This window comes from Lineus longissimus, chromosome 10 (genome assembly GCF_910592395.1).
Source record: "Lineus longissimus chromosome 10, tnLinLong1.2, whole genome shotgun sequence".
In the NCBI taxonomy this organism is placed as follows: domain Eukaryota; kingdom Metazoa; phylum Nemertea; class Pilidiophora; order Heteronemertea; family Lineidae; genus Lineus; species Lineus longissimus.
In genome coordinates this window covers 13216217-13228331 of record NC_088317.1, presented here as the reverse complement: position 1 = coordinate 13228331, position 12115 = coordinate 13216217, and the positions used below count along the sequence as shown (strand labels likewise).

General features: G+C 43.3%; 1 protein-coding gene across 2 annotated transcripts in view; it reads right to left on the bottom strand.

Annotated features, from left to right (window-relative positions):
• Positions 1 to 12115, bottom strand: part of LOC135494802 (A.superbus venom factor 1-like) — a 190526-nt gene that overhangs the window by 172849 nt on the left and 5562 nt on the right. The gene's annotated exons all lie outside the window — the stretch shown is intronic.

Here is a 12115-nt window from a genome sequence, read left to right as displayed (position 1 = left end):
GCCATCTTCACCGTTCCGAATGACTAACTGGTAGGCCAACCTAACTCAGGCAAACTAGTCCCAGTCCTAGGTGTCGATGACATAGTAGCTCCAATATGGCGACTTAACGTCCCTGCTACCTCAGCATGAAAATGTATACCATCAGACTTAAAGCCAATCACAGGATCTGGCCTTCGCGACAAGCGTTGAGCACTCCCATGGCCACTGGGACCTGTTTCCCTAATGTATGTATGTATGTATGTATATTCCATATTCAAATTTAAGCGCCTTTTTCAGATTAAATCCGTTCAAAGGCGCTTTTACAATATTTATAACAAAATTACAATCGAAAAAAGATGGGTCTTGAGCATCGTTTGAAATGATGCAAGGCTCTTTGCCTGCCGAACCTCAAAAGGGAGCCCATTCCACAAAACAGCTGCGGAGAATGAGAAGCAGCGCTCCCCATATTTGCTCCGGGCCCTTGGAAGTACTAGTCTATTGTCATCAGCCGACCGAAGGTCTCTTCCTGGCCTATAGATATTGACCAGGCTTGACAAGTAGCCAGGCGCTATTCCATGCACACATTTGAAAACGTGCACGAAGATTTTATAGTTCACCCTCTGCTCAACCGGCAACCAGTGGAGCTCACGTAGTACAGGGGAGATGTGGTCTCCACGCTTGGTGCGCGTGATGATGCGGGCCGCCACGTTCTGCACCCTCTGCAACTTGTTCATAAGGTCTTTTGAAATGCCATAGAGCAGTGAATTGCAGTAATCCAGCCTTGATGTGACTAGACCGCACACTAGTGAACGGGTTGCAGAAGTGTTGAGATACTGACGGATCAGTCCAATATTCCTTAGTTGGGCGTAGGCCGACCTACAGACAGCATTCACCTGTGCTTTCATGTTCATTTTCTTGTCAAACATCACCCCCAAATTTCTTACGCATGCCACAGAGTCAATGATAGAGTCACCAACATTCACCGAAACGTGATCCAGGGTCTTGGAACGATGAGTGGATGCAAAGAGTGCCACCTAAAGAGAGGAGGCGGGGGTTCGGGTATTCTCCAATAAGACAAAGCTAAGACAAACATTTACTATGATTTTCTATTAAGTTCTAAAAGGTCCCAAGATCATTTGAAACCTGAAAGTATACAATAAGCACAATCCTAAGTCACTGTTACCAGAATGGGTCACTTACAGAGTCACAAATTATCATAACCTAGAAATATCCAGCAACATGCTGTCACAAGTGAGAGCCTACAGTAGTGGTATTAGTTAGCCACATCCATCAAAAGATGGCAGCACTGCATTGACAAACAATGGCCGGTCACATGGAGTTTTACCCTCGCCAATTTCAGCGGCGATTACAAGCTAACTAAAGGGGCTCTTCGGACAAATAGGGGCATTACATGTTCTATACATATTGATCGTTCGATCACCTATTGATTCCTTACCAGTCTGCCCATATTTATGAATCAATTGACAGTTTTCTCCCCGACCACCGGTCCTCCTGACTCCGGAAGTTTTCTAGTAAATCGGCGTATGCGCATGTGCAACCAAAAGTTTAAGCGCGGGTAATTCAACTTTCGCGCGCTCGAGTTCAATAATCCACCGCCTCCGTCTTGTCGTCGTTCTTTTTCAGCATGTTCTTCTTCAACCAGGAACCATTGTCAGTAATGCATAAGTCAAGACAGTCAAGTGTAACTTCCTGTGCTTGTGGGATCCCCGGATTAAAAGAGTCATAAAGCTGTGTATCATCTGCATAAAAATGATAACCTGGGCCATGGTTTCTTGTTATGTTGCCGAGTGGTTTTGTGTACAGGCAGTACATTTTTGGGCCCAACACCGACCCCTGCGGAACACCATATTTTAAGAGAACGGACGTAGATCTTTGACGATCAATAACGACAGTCTGATACCTGTCATCAAGATATGATGCAATCCAGGCAAGAGCAGAGCGTGTGATGCCAAATAACTGTTCAAACCTTTTTAGAAGGATCTTATGGTCAATGGTATCGAAGGCTGCAGAGAGGTCGATCATGACAAGCACTGTCACATCACCCCTGTCCAAACTACCAAGGATGTCGCTCTGAACCCTTAGTAGAGCGGTCTCTGTTGAGTGACCTCTTCGGTAGGCGGACTGCATTTCTTCATGCAGCGAGTTGGACAGGAGGTGATGTTCGAGGCGGGCATCAACGACCTTCTCCACAACCTTCGACACAAAGGGTAGGTTTGACACAGGGCGGTAGTTTTTGAGAATGTCAGAGTCAAGACTTGGCTTCTTTAGTAGAGGCCGAATGAGCGCAGATTTAAAAGCGCGAGGAACATAGCTAGCTTTTAGCGATGCATTTATTATGGCAGTCAGTATTGGAAGCAGTTCATCAATGCAGAGTTTAAGAAGCCATGTTGGAACTGGATCCAGTTCACAGGATTTCGAGAGGGATTTCATCACAATCCTTCTCTGTGGCTGGTGGAAATGCGAAAAGAGGGGTCACTCCCTCTGGTAGCTCGTCGGCCGTTTCGGAACAGTCATCCTGGGCAGTGTTGAGAGTTTCCCGGATTTTGGCAATCTTATCCGTGAAGAACTCACTGAAGGACTCAGCGAGTTCCTTAGGCGACTCGGATTGTGGCAGCGGGGAAGACCCAGTATCCCCCAGTAGATGCCGGCTTATTTCATACATCTGCTTTTGATCGCGGCCACATTCGGTGATCTTCGCTGAATAGTGTGATGTCCGCGCCTGCTTTATGAGCTTGTTAACTACTGCGCACTGGTTACGATACATCTGATGATGAACGGCGAGCTTCGTTTTCCTCCACTTGCGCTCCAAGCTCCGCCTAACATGTTTGGCATCGTGGATCTCTTATGTATACCACGGACATTTGGGATGGAGAACAAGTGTCTTGTGTTGAAGAGGAGCATGTTTGTCTAGAAGTGTAGTCAAGCCATCGGTGTATGACTGAACCAAATCGTCCACTGGGCTGGCCTCATTAAAGACAAACGACTCTCCGATATCATTCCGGAAGGCATCAATATTTATCTGCCTTAGCTTCCTGTAGGGGACTGTAACTCTTACAGGAACCGGTTTCGCAAGTGTTGTCGTCAAGCTGACTGCAAGATGGTCCTTGATTTGGTCCCCTTCATCGTTGAAAAGACAAGGATCACGGACCTGGATGTCTGAGACAAGACTGCGTTGGTTGTCCCTGGTAATGGCAACATCGAGTGTGTGATCCTGCACATGTGTAGGTTCCGCTACGTGCTGAACGATGCCATGCTCCTCTAGCAAATCCATGAAACGACGCGCGTCTCGATCATTTTCGAGGTCGTCAACATGAAAGTTAAGATCACCAACTATCAGGAATCCCCTTGATAAAGTAACGTAATGTGGGAGAAATGTTGACCACTCGTCGAAGAATACCGAGTTCCTGAGACCGTTTTCCTTGGTTGGCCTTGGTCTGTATATCAGTGCAAGTCTAAAGGAACAGTCGCCAACCGACAAATCACACTGGAACGATTCGAAGTGGGTGAAAGTATCGCAGTCCTTCACATATATGGTAGGCCGTAGGGGACATTAATGCCGATTTAAGTTCTAGAACATAATTATTTATTGTCTAGCATGTAAATCAGCCTATCACAGAGCAGGAATTTAGTTCTAGCACGTTAATCAACCAATCGGTGACCAGGAATAATGGTCTAGCACATAAATCAGCCTATCACAGTGCAGGAATTTAGTTCTAGCACGTTAATCAACCAATCGCTTACCAGGAATAATGGTCTAGCACATAAATAGCTATGGTGATTGGCATGAGGGCCGTGTTGGACATAAATTCATTACGGTCTAGAACATAAATCAGCCAATGGCAACCATCGTTTCAAACATTTTGAATGTTCAAAATCAAAACATACTCCTGGTATTTTGTCTCGTACCAAATTATCCCCAGGTAATCAAGCACAGAACATTTCATTTTACATATTTGTACTTTTCAAAATCAACTGGAAGAACAAATTAATAGATCAAATGTTGTGCAGTTCATCATTGGGACCACAGGGTTTGAGGATGTTGGCAAGCGATACTAGCGTAATCATACAATGTGCTGTGTTGACGATTATCATCGACAAAAGCACATTAGAAATACATGAAAACATGTGCCAGATTAGCAACAAGGAATGGCTGGCAAAATTGTGGCAAGGACCAAAATTGAAATTAATGTGGTTGGATTTTTTCTGAAATAAAAGTGGAATTACTGCCTAGGGTCTCTACATGTACAGCCACTGGAGGGTCGACAGGTACATGAACTAATCGGCCTCAAGGCAAAAACACTTACATGTACTATTATAGTATCTTCAAAATTTGAAGTGATCTGTTTTTTTTAATGTAGTTTGTTCAGCGATTGGTTGATTAACGTGCTAGAACTAAATTCCTGCACTGTGATAGGCTGATTTATGTGCTCGACCATTATTCCTGGTCAGCGATTGGTTGATTAACATGCTAGAACTAAATTCCTGCACTGTGATAGGCTGATTTATGTGCTAGACCATTATTCCTGGTCACCGATTGGTTGATTAACGTGCTAGAACTAAATTCCTGCTCTGTGATAGGCTGATTTACGTGCTAGACAATAAATAATTATGTTCTAGAACTTAAATCGGCATTAATGTCCCCTACGGCCTACCATATACGTATGGCATGAAGACCAGCAATTAAATAGGCCTGCGTGTTAATCCTCCCTGGCTTAGCGAATGTACAGCAGTGTACACCACGTATAGAAGTATGTACACCAGGACTAATGGCTTCCCAGAGAATTCCTAGCCCAGCAAGGGCCAGAAAAATCCACAGTCCAGAACACAAACGGCTGAGTCCCATCACCATCAAATATGCACAAAATGAATCTCGAGACATTCACAGAAAAGACATTCCACTCTGTATTTAGGCCTCTTCACTCAGACTGCAGTAAATCCAGATGTTTGAGGGGCTCAAGAAAGGAGCTACTTCGCAGCGCTCACCCTCGCTCACCAAAACAATACTGTAGACGTCTTTCGGTACTGTTGGACCAATTCTAAAACAGCTATCCTGGTGCACACTAATCTCATTCTCCAATCTCTGGCATTCCTCCTTTAATGCATTAATTTCCCTTTCAAACCTATCATCTGCCTGAGAAGCCCGAGATCCAACTGTAAAATCACCGCCCTGTGTCCCCTTCAAGACTGGACTCATTGGGTTCCTGTGTTGTAACAGTGGCGCCACCCGACGCTTATGCCTGGCCCACTCTTGCTTTGCCATCAAGTACTGGATCTGCATCTGTGCTGCCTCCAATGTGAACTTCATCTCTCGGCCGATCTCATAAACCTGTCCCATGCCACTCCAGCATCGACCGGAATTGCCACAACATCAAATATTTCGAGTTGGTCCCTGTACTTAGTGGCAGACGAAAATATTCCATTTTCAGCGTCCTCTACGTCCTCCACTGACATGACCAAAAGCCCTTCGTCCAGACGTCCTAACTTTCGTCTGACATTTCCCGTGTATTGGCCCAAAGATTTCCTATAGTATTGCAGGTCTGCCATTCTCAAACGTGCGTACTGTAACCCGAACTTGCTACTGAGACTGCTGTCCTGGGGACGAGGTTGACTAAAATTTCGGCGTTGAGTGGACTACTGTCTAGTGAGACTGTCTAACTGTAGTGCCGGAGAAGCATCAGATTTTCGGTATTTTCCTCAGACAAAACGATAATTTACGGACCTACGAGTCACCCATGTGACTGGACACATCAGATTTGGAATCCCAATCAACTCGGAAATCTTGATACACTCTGGAGACGACTGGAAACATACACAGCGTTGGATAAAATGAATTATTCTCTGCTCTGACATTCGCTCTCCGTGACTTGCTAAAGTGTCCAACGTCCAACAGAGGGCATCACTGAGTCACGACAGATTTAAAGGTGGGATGGCACGAACACTGTCTTAAAAAATAATGCATTATCGAAAAGGTGTCCAGAGCTCCGGCAGTTTAAAAAATACCACAAAGAAAACATGAGGACCACAAGTGCATTCGGTGGCAGGAAAATGTTTTCCGTGCAAGGACGGGTGAGTGCTAAAGATAACAAAAAACGTTTTCTACCGCCTGATAGTTGAACCAAAATTGAAAACGTCGAATACTTTCCGGAAAATAGTCTTCTTCTAATAAAACAGGCGAAGATCAAATGCATTGAGGAAAGAATACCCTTTCTAAAATTGCAAAAAAACACCTGGGGCCAATTCCATAAAAGCATTCTAGGCCTAGTTGGTTGCTAAACTTCATTCCATCTCTAGTTCCATGCTAATTCTATTCAATAAAACCGTTCTCAGCTTAGCAAGGTTCCTAGTTGCTTACTATTTCTATAATAGGTCTTGGGTACTTCTAAATCCTTAGCACCATTCTAAAGTCATTTCACCTCCGGACTTCGAAGAGTAAGGATGGCGAGACGGATCCTGGAACTTGCTGAATTGCGTAGAGCAATGCGAGGAGAACGCGTTTTCCGTGATCGTCGAAACCCTTTGGACATTTTTGGTGATGCAGAACTTGTTAAGAGGTATCGATTCTCGAGGGAGGGGATAATGTTGATAACGGACATTGTAGCCCCGGATATTGAACATCCTACAAGGAGAAACTTCGCCCTACTCCCATCTCAGCAGGTGTTGATAGCACTTCAATATTATGCAACTGGCATCTTCCAAAATGTTGTTGGGGATCCTCTACAAGTATCTCCGCAAACTGCTTGTCGTGCTATTCATCGTGTGATGGATTCTCTCGCAGAGAAGATAGGTGACTATGTGAAATTCCCTGATGCACGAAATATAGCCCAAATCAAGGATGGATTCTATAGGATGAGACGTGTACATTTTCCAGAAGTGATAGGCTGCGTGGACGGAACTCATGTTCGGATGTGTTCTCCACATGAGAACGATATCGACTATATCAACAGAAAAGGATATCATTCAATTAATGTGCAAGTCATTTGTGATCACAAGGGGAAATTCATCAACATCGTGGCAAGATGACCTGGAGGTGCACACGATATCAGAATATTGAGGACAAGTCAGATTTGGGATCTCATGGAGAGTGGTGCTATTGATGGGTTCATTCTTGGTGATAGCGGATATCCGTGCCGAAGCTGGCTTATGACACCACTTCTGAATCCGCACACAACTTCTGAGCGGCGTTACAATTCAGCTCATAAGCGTACTAGGGTTTTGGTTGAACAAACGATTGGCAGGTGGAAACGTAGGTTCCATACCTTACACCTTGAAAGTCGTTTGAGAAATCCAGAGGATACCTGCAAAGTAATTGCAGCAACAGCTGTGCTGCACAATATCGCAGTGGACAGAAACGAGCCTCAGGTTGATGATGTTGAGCCTGGGCGTCAACAACCTGGTATGGAGGAATATACTGGACAAGCAAATGGACACCTAGCACGTGCCTTATTGATACAGAACAGATTCGAACATTAATAAACAAGAAGATGCAGAGGATATGCTGGTATGGTCACTCTTTATTTTGAGAACTTACTCCCATGCTTTGTCAAAATATCACCTATACATGTAAATAGTAGTTGTTGTGGAGTAAGTTGCCGTTGCCGAGTATGGCTCACAGGTGAAAGAATAATTGACCATCGTCTTTGGGCGAGCTCACTTCATTTACTTTATGCTGCAAAAGTCGAATCTGTAACTTAAGTTTCTTTTTTTTCAATTTAAGATTTTTTTGTTTGAGAAGTTCATTTTTTTCTCAATGTGAACTAAATCATCGAATGAGGCCTATTTCCTTGGAATCGTGCTTGACGACGGAGGTCCGGTACGGCTTGTGGTTGCACTTGCTGTCGCTTCCTCAGCCGGTTCTGCAGTTTCATTCGAATGGTCGCCATCATTGCCGGAATCTGAAACAAGAACTTTTTAAATGAAAGGTGACAGAAATATTTCCAACATTATAACTGTTCAACAGTATACTGTATGATCGCAAATTTGTCAGTTATATTAAATGGTATGTAACTTTTAAAACTGTGTTATTCTGTAGTGTTCTTGCAGTGTGTGTTTCTTCCAGCCATCTGTAAACAAAGGTAGTCCTGACTTACCTGCATCGGATGATAATTGGTCTTGGGATGCCGACACTGTAGCAGGAGTCTCAACACCCTTCAGCCCCTTGAACCCAGGGGTTTCTTCACATAGATCTAGGATTTTCTGCTGGGCTGGGTTGGGCTCAGTTGTGGGTTTTCCATCCCCTGTCTTGTTGCGTGATTTCTTTTTCTCCAGAAGCTTCTCTCGAGATTCCATCTTCAGTTTGGAAAGCTTCAGTTTCAGATCATCCTTAGAACGTTCAATATGCGGGAAACTTGCCTTGTGTTGTGCACAGATATTGTCCCATGCTTTGTTCTTCTTCGCGTTGATATTGGCATCCCTGTGTGGTGCGTCTATGATATCCTTAAACTCTTCGTAGCACTCAGCAAGAAAAAGGTTTTCCTGGGCCGAGTAGTAAGGCTTCCTTTGCCTCTTTCCAGCTTGAACAACTTTTGCAGTTGCCATTTTGAAGCGTCTGCTCTACAGCCCTATTCTGAATACACACCGAATGCTTAGGCCTAACGCCATGTCCTGAATTGAACCCTTTCCCCATTGTGAAATGAAATTGACCAATGTGGTTTTGTGGTTTCGTAATGAACACACCATTTTAGCCAATGCTTAGCAAGCAACTATACTAGTAAGAATGGTTCATAGAATGGTTTTAGGGAATACGATTAAGTTGCTTACTAACAAGCAACCAACTAAGCATTTGGAATCTTGCTAAGGCCTAGTAGCATACTAAGTTAGAATGCTTTTATGGAATTGGCGCCTGGTACCTTGTTTTGTCTGGTTTTAATTTGCCATCGCTTACACTCCTGGATCAAGATGACCAATGTGCACATAACAAGGGGCCTAGCCGCGCAATAAGTCCGGTTTTCATTGTATGACTGAAAGTCGTGTTCGGCGTTGCCCGTATTATAAACCAACTGATTAGAAAAAAAACTCCAAAGAAATAGGATCAGTGGGCGAGTTGACCGTAAGAAAATTAGTTAAGCTAGTTGGACTGTAGGACGATTTGTAATTATTTCAAACTTCCGAAATTTTTACATCAGGTGGAATTGACGCACGTTTGATTTTTAATAGTAGGGAGTTTTCGTAAATCCCCGAAACGCCAACGTGAATGCTCTCCTAAAAAACTATGTTGAACAATGGGATAGGCGTCCGCGTTGGCGTTTCGGGAGATTTGCGAAAACTCTCTATTTTTATTCTTGCTTCACGTATAGTAGTTCATGTCATACCTCATGTTAGGTTAGTATATATTACAATCTTATTTCCGTCGTAGTGTAGGCTATGTCATTTATTTCAGGTTTTTCATTGAAACCATAGTTGACCTTTATTATAGTTCCGTCCATGTGCCCAATCACTCGCAAATAAAACACTAGTCAAACTTAGTTCAATCCATGTGCCGGGTTTTGAAATAAAACCATACAGTCCAAATCACAATTGTTACCCCTAAATTCGCGTCATTGGTGCGTCATTGACACGCTACCTAGCGCGTAGTTCGCGCGTTGGTCGCACGTAGGAAGCGCGTAATCAACGCAAACACAGAGAGATAAGAGCGTCACTGGTATGGTGCGTCATTGACCTGCAACTCAGTGCGCGTTTTTTGCGTCTTAGGTCTCGTTAGGGAGTTTTTCCCAAATGTACGCGATGATGACGTGCCCCATTAACAGGACGTAACATCTATTTTAAAATGCGTTTCCAAAGTCAATGCATGAGAACAACCCATTTGTGTCGTATATCACTGGAAACGCCCGATTCTCCTGATTCTGCAGGATGTTAAATCGGGCATTTTATTTCTTTAAATGAATCAAAAGCGTCGCATTTGCTCCTAGCTCTGTTCACCATCCAAAATGGCAATATTGCCAATTGGGCCGGACAATCACGAAAACCCCCAAATATTATACATTTCTTCCTGAATAATTCTTACAGTGACCATTCTCCCATGAAAGACAGTTGGTTACGCTACACAAAAAAACAAAAAACAACCAGGGTCAACAATTGAACTTTTAAGATATGTTGAATTTTGCACAAATCAGCGAAAAACGCACCAACTGGCACTGGACGGCATTTCAACACGGGGCCGACGCGCATCCCAAGTTCAGTGTACACATACGTCGGCAACAACAGTAAATACGTAGTTTCTTGTTAGCCGCCCATTGAGTAGCGCTCTAGGTTTCAGAAACTCCAAAAAAAATGTCTTTGCCAAAACAACTGCTGAATCAACACTGACATACTGTGAGGACCGAGAAATCAATGATTTCAGGAACTACGGGTTGGCCGCCCATGAATACAAAAAAACCTCCCTAATGAGACCTTAAGGAAAGATTGACATTACCCTGACAGCCTTTTTTTAACATATGATAAAACTTCAGCCTCCTACAAGTCACCTGATACCCGACAACACAGGTGTCCCCAAAAGGAAAGGCTGGAACGACCATCTACAAATATCATATGTACTATGACAATCTACTCAAATTGTGTCATACTTAACATCCCATATGTCGAAATATATAGAACGCCTCAATTGTGCAAAATAATCACGTTCAGCGCCAATCACATACTGCAAATCATGCATATACTTATCCGGAAAGAATCAAGCTATTCATATATTCAGCTTATATCATATAGAAGCATATCTGTTTAGTTCTTGGGCAAGGCAATTCATGCCTTGTGCCACTGCAGTGTTCACATTTGGCGGAAACTGCACTTAAAACAGGTACCCCTTTAAGCTCAACTGGTCATTTTGCATTCGCGCTGCAAGCAAAACTGACCTTGGGATGCCGAACAGATTGTATTTTCAGGTAGTCAAGGAATTTCTTTGTAGTATGTGCAAAAGGTCTGACTGGATTCTCTAAGAGGACACCTCCGTTGTCACGAGATACCAAATTTGATGAAAAGGGCCGAGTTTCACTTCGGGCCTACTGGAAATGCGTTGAAGAAAACGATGACGCACTGTTGTTTCAAACGGCACTCTGTTCACCAATATTGCATATTTCATAAAGATTGCTGTTGGAAATTATTCAAATTAATCATGGCTACGTGGTTAAATTGAAGTTAATAGTTTCTGAGCTCATGAAAATGTCGTCATGACGTCTTAAGGTAAGATTGACATTACCCTGACAGCCTTTTTTTAACATATGATAAAACTTCAGCCTCCTACAAGTCACCTGATACCCGACAACACAGGTGTCCTCAAAAGGAAAGGCTGGAACGACCATCTACAAATATCTTATGTACTATGACAATCTACTCAAATTGTGTCATACTTAACATCCCATACGTCGAAATATATAGAACGCCTCAATTGTGCAAAATAATCACGTTCAGCGCCAATCACATACTGCAAATCATGCATATTCTTATCCGGAAAGCATCAAGCTATTCATATATTCAGCATATATCATATAGAAGCATATTTGTTTAGTCCTTGGGCAAGGCAATTCATGCCTTGTGCCACTGCAGTGTTCACATTTGGCGGAAACTGCACTTAAAACAGGTACCCCTTTAAGCTCAACTGGTCATTTTGCATTCGCGCTGCAAGCAAAACTGACCTTGGGAATGCCGAACAGATTGTATTTTCAGGTAGTCAAGGCATTTCTTTGTAATATGTGCAAAAGGTCTGACTCGATTCTCTAAGAGGACACATCCGTTGTCATGAGATACCAAATTTGATGAAAAGGGCCGAGTTTCACTTCGGGCCTACTGGAAATGCGTTGAAGAAAACGATGACGCACTGTTGTTTCAAACGGCACTCTGTTCACCAATATTGCATATTTCATAAAGATTGCTGTTGGAAATTATTCAAATTATTCATGGCTACGTGGTTAAGTTGAAGTTAATAGTTTCTGTGCTCATGAAAATGTCGTCATTACGTCTTAAGGTCTCGTTAGGGAGTTTTTCCCAAATGTACGCGATGATGACGTGCCCCATTAACAGGACGTAACATCTTTTTTAAAATGCGTTTCCAAAGTAAATTCACGAGGACAACCCATTTTTGTCGTATATCACTGGAAACGCCCGATTCCCCTGAGTCTGCAGGATG